The 5,852-nt window shown below is 34.7% G+C and overlaps 1 pseudogene; it reads left to right on the forward strand.

Annotated features, from left to right (window-relative positions):
• Window positions 1–527: 527 nt before the first annotated feature.
• LOC115305016 lies at window positions 528–1,312 on the forward strand (annotated as a pseudogene).
• Window positions 1,313–5,852: the final 4,540 nt, after the last annotated feature.

The raw sequence follows: 5,852 nt of genomic DNA on the forward strand, positions 1-5,852 counted from the left end.
TACCTAGACTATTAAAGAATTCCTATTAAAATGAAAATAAACCCAATTAATAGATGGAAAAGATTTGAGTAATAAGCAATTCACAATACCTGAAATCCAAATGGTCAATATGCATATGAAAGATGCTCAGCCTAACCAGTACTTGGCAAAACATATGAGATTCAAAGACATTAACAAGAAACTCAGTCCATCAGATTGATTGAAAAAAGATGAAGATCACCAAATGCTGTGAGTATCCACAGGTGAGTCAACAGGAAAGCATATTAACTCTTGACAGGTATGGTGTATGAGAGGTGATAGGAGTTAAGTTGAAGATTCTAGTTTTCAGTCCCAAAACACAGTACTCATTTTCATTAACAGCAGGATACATCAACAAGAATGTTAATAGCGGCACTATTTTAAAAAGCCAAAAGCAAGCAACATTTCAAATACCCAGCAACAACACAAAAATTGTGATATACTTATGTAATCTACTATTGTACAGTATTAAAAACGAATGAACTCTTTTTGGCTTCCTCAGCAGCACCATGGCGGTTGGCAAGAACAGCGCCTTATGAAAGGCAGCAAAAACAGAGCCAAGAAGAAAGTGGTTGATCCATTTTCAAAGAAAGATTGGTATGATGTAAAAGCACTGGCAATGTTTAATATAAGAAATATTGGAAAAACACTTGTCACGAGAATTCAAGGAACCAAAATCGCCTCAAGGGTGGTGTGTTTGAAGTAAGCCTTGCTGATCTGAAGAATGATGAAACTGCATTTAGGAAATTCAAGCTGATTACTGAAGATGTTCAGGGCAAAAACTGCCTGACTAATTTCCAAGGCATGGATCTTACCCAGGACAAAATGTGCTCCATGGTCAAAAAATGGCAGACCATGACTGAGGCTCATGTTGACGTCAAGACTATCGATGGGTATTTACTTCACCTCTTTTTTATTGGTTTTTCTAAAACATGCAACAATCAGATTCGGAAGACCTCTTATGCTCAGTACCAACAGGTCTGCCAAATTCGGAAAAAGATGATGGAAATCATGACCCGAGAGGGGCAGATAAAGGACTTGAAAGAAGTGGTCAATAAATTGATTTCAGACAGCATCAGAAAAGACATAGAGAATGACAGTCTATTATTTATCCACTCTTAATGATGTCTCCACTAGAAAAGTAAAAATGCTCAAGAAGCCCAAGTTTGAATTGGAAAAGCTCATGGAGCTTCATAGCGAAGATAGTAGTTCTGGAAAAGCTACTGGGGATGAGACCAGTGCTAAAGTTGAACAAGCTGATGGATATGAGCCACCAGTCCAAGAATCTGTTTAAAATTCAGACATTTAATGGTGACAAATAAAAAATCTTATTTGTGATGTTAAAAAAAAAATGAATGCACTATAGCTATATGCAGTTAACACGGATGATCCCCCATCCCTTCAAAGTTAAATGAAAACAGCAAGAAATGAAATGTACCCATTATTCCTTTTACATAAAGTCCCTAAACAGGCAAAACTAAATTATATTATTTGCCATAGGTAAGTGAAAAGAATAATTAACATATTTATTGGACAAATGGTTATTAACATCTATGGGAGAGGGAAGGGGTCATAAAAAAGAAACACACAGGGAACTTCTGGGGTACTAGCCATATTCATTTCTTGACCTAGGTGGTGGCGGTTACGAGTTTCACTTAAAACTATTAACTGTATATGTATTTCCTTCATAAATTTTACAAAACTTAGAGGTCCCAGTTTTTGAGGGGGAAAAAAACACTCATCAACAAAGGAAGAACAAATGGGAAGTAGCTCTGACTCTAGGTCAAAAATGGGCTGAACTAAGAAGGTAAAAGGAACAGGTATCTGACAAAGGTAGAAAGGAGAAGTGACAATTTGTTTAGGAGAGTAGCTTTAAAAAAATCAAGGATTAAGCTTTAATTTTTGCTTAGTACTTTTAAAACCATGTTGAATATATAGGAAAAAGAGCCTAAATTACTTACTAGTAATTTCTCCACAGTTAAATTAAATATTACTTAAATAGGCTGAGCTTTACTAAAATACCACCACAGGTTTGATTTTAAGGAACTTTTTCTACTTTCAAGTGTGCTCAACTATATCAAGTAATCTATGAAGTTTACTTTAGTTCCTTCAGATGTATCTTTCTCAAAATCTGAAGTCCTTCCTCCAGCTCCAATCTTTCCCAAGCCTGTTGCAAGCCGCCATCCTGGGACTTTTCTTTCATCATTATCCTGGGAATTCTTTTGCCTAATGACATGAACATAATTATCTATCTGCTTTATGCCACATGAAATCTAAATAGTTTCAAATTAATCATACCAGTATAACCAGTAAAAATAGGCCACTGAATGAAATTACAAGATTTTTGTGTTTAGAATACAGCATACCTAGAAATGCACAATTAATATTGTGATTTAAAATCAGCTGAAAAAATTCTTTACTATGTTAGTAAGACTTTTTTACCTGATTGAATATATGTAATATTCATTTGTTTCAGATTGGGATTTTTCGGGCGGGGGGGGAGCGGTGAGTAGGGTTAATACTTTAGTTTTTACTTGTTATGTAACACATTTATATTGTTCCAAAATCAATACTGCAATACAAGTGACATTTATACAAGTCTAGTTTTCATCCCTAATCCCTTCCCTGTTCTCTCTTGCCTCCCTTGATAGCCATTTTTAGTTTTTTATTGTTTCTTTATAGAATATACTCGTATGTTCTCTTATTTGTTACTGAGATAGTGTTGCTTTTAGGCCCTTATAGTGGACAGAGCTAAGAACCCCCCCCCACACACATACATAATATCACCTCATTTTCCACAAAAATTGGCACTCAATACATATATGTCTGCATCTTCCTATTTTTACTCAATAGTACATCCTGGGGCCAACAGACACATGAAAAGATGCTCAACATTGCTTATCATCAGGAAAATACAAATCAAAACCACACTGAGACACCACCTCACACTGGTCAGAGTGGCTAAAATAAAAAACTCAGGAAAAAACACATGTTGGCAAGGATGTGGAGAAAGGGAAACTCTCTTGCACTATTGGTGGGAATGCAAACTGGTACAGCCACTCTGGAAAAGTGTGGAGGTTCCTCAAAAAATTAAAAATAGAATTATTCTATGAACCACCAATAGCAGTACTAGGAATTTATCCAAAGGATACAGGAGAGCTGATTCAGAGGGGTGCATGCAGCCCAGTATTTATAGCAGTGCTATCAACAATAGCCAAATTATGGAAAGAGCCCAAATGTCCATCAACTGATAAATGAATGAAGAAGATGTGGTTTATATATACAATGGAATACTAATTGGCAATGAGAAAGAATGAAATCTTGCCATTTGCAACAACATGGATGGACCTGGAGGGTATTATGCTAAGTGAAATAAGTCAGTCAGAGAAAGACATCATATGTTTTAATTCATATGTGGAATTTGGGAAACTTAACAGAAGACCATGGGGGAAGGGAAGGGAAAAAACAGTTTCAAACAGAGAGAGAGGCAAACCCAGAAGGGACTCTTAAATACATGGAACTGAGGGTTGATGGGGGTTGGGGAGATGGGAATTGAGGAGGGCACACTTATTGGGATGAGCACTGCGTGTTGTATGTAAGCAATGAATCATGGGAATCTACTCCCAAAGCACACTACATACACTGGATGTTAGCTAACTTGACAATAAATTCTATTAACAAAAAAAGCACATCCTGAAAGTCACACCATTGCAGTCTATTGAGAACTTCCTCATCCCTCTCCTCATCTACACAGTAATATACCACAGTTTACTCTCATTATCTATTGCTAGTCATTCCAATCCTTCATTATTACACATAGTGCTACAACAAGCCTGCATAAAGCTCATTCTATACATCTGCAATTCTATCTTCAGAATCTATTTCTAAAAGTAAAGACTGCTGGGTCAATGAGGAATGCATTTGCAATTTGGCTAGATGTTGCCAAATTCCATTCCACCAGAGGTTTAACATTCTGCATTCCCACTGACAATATTGCTGAGTGCCTTCCTTTCCCTAGTTTCACCCAGAAAATAGAATGCCAAACTGACTTGTTTGGTTTGTTTTTGCTATTTGAAGATAAGGCTTTTCACTATAGTTTTAATATGTAATTCTACTAGAAATACATTGTCATGTTTAAGGATCATTTGCACTTATTTTTCATGGGCTTTTGACATAAGTTTACCCTTTATGAAGTTGTGCATTTTTTTCTTCACAATTTTTAGTAACACTTTAAATATTAGGTGGATACACTCTCTGGATACAAGCTGGGAATATTTCTCTTAGTTTACCATTTGCCTTTTGTTTATGGTGTTTATTATAATTGTCTTCTATTTCAAATATTCAAATTTATCAAATTTTCCCTCATGTTTCTAGACTTGAGAGGATAGTTGGGAAAATTTCTCCCTATGAACAGGAATCCATTATAGTTTTCTTCCAGTATTTCATTTTCTACATCTTAAACCTCTGATCAATTTGGAATTTATCCCGGTACTCTGCAGAGTTGGATCAAATATTATTTTTCCAGTAATGAATATTACTGTCCCAGTAATAGTCATTAAAAGTATTTTTCTCTCTGTGATTTGAAATACCACTTTTATCATATACTAAGTTTTCATATATATTAATCTGCTTTTGGATTTTTCTCTCCTGCTCCTTATCTCTGTCTACTTACTCATCAGTACGGTACTACCTTCATAACATACCTTTTATATACTTTAATATCTCATCCTTATTAAAAACAAGGAATCCCTTTTCATTTGGCTCAAATCTGCTTCTAAGCCTTTCCCAAGTGTCTGTTTTCATCATATGGATTATACACAGGTTAGATTTCCAGACTTTATTTAAATTCTTACAACTGCAGTGGAATCTTCTCTTCCATTATATCATGTAACTGGTTACTGTTTATATACGTGAAGGCTACTGACTTCTCTAGCATTTCCTACCCTTGAATTTATAAAGACTCTAGAGTTTCTCCCATTAAAATGCTGGCTTTTTAGATAAACTATATTTAAAAAAATTCTTTTTCAATGTTTATTTTTTTTGAGAAAGTGAGAGAGACAGAGTGCGAGTGGGGGAGGAGCAAACAAAGAGGAAGACAGAATCCAAAGCAGGCTCCAGGCTGTGAACTGTAAGCACAGAACCTGATGTGGAGCTTGGAATTGCCAAGTTCATGTTCTGAGCCTAAATCGGCTGTGTAACTGCCACCACCCAGGCAGCCTTATATTTGATTTTTTAAAATATCTTATCAATTCCTATTTTACTAATTATTCTTAACATGAAGGAGAGATGAATTTTGCCAAATGACTTTTTTTTTTTTAACTATGGAAACAATATGATTTTTCTCCTTGGCTCTAATATTCAAATACTGAATCCTACATTCCTAGAACAAATCTTTGTCAAGATGAAACTAATCTGCTTAAAATGCTTCTCTCTTCTGATATCACTAGGAATAAATTGTTTTCCTATATAATCTTTTTCTTCAATAATTTTCAAATCTATTTGTACACATTTTCATAAAGTTATCTTCATGAATATTTAAATTCTGTACTTTGATGCTTCCTTTCCCACTTAAAGTTTCTACTCCTTTTAAAAAATTTAGTTGGCTGGTAAGTTGTCTATTTGACAAACAAAAAAAAAACCTTCAATAAACCAAAATTCTGATTTATCAGTTCTACTATTATTCCATTATCTAAAACTATTACTTTTATAGCATTACAACTTTCCTTCTCCATTCTTTTCATTTATTTTGTTGCTTTTCTACCTTTTTGAGTATTTCATGTATTTTTATTTTCATTGATATAAGCACTTGATGCTAAGAATTTTCTTACAGTAAT

The sequence above is a fragment of the Suricata suricatta genome, chromosome 2 (genome assembly GCF_006229205.1).
Source record: "Suricata suricatta isolate VVHF042 chromosome 2, meerkat_22Aug2017_6uvM2_HiC, whole genome shotgun sequence".
Lineage (NCBI taxonomy): Eukaryota > Metazoa > Chordata > Mammalia > Carnivora > Herpestidae > Suricata > Suricata suricatta.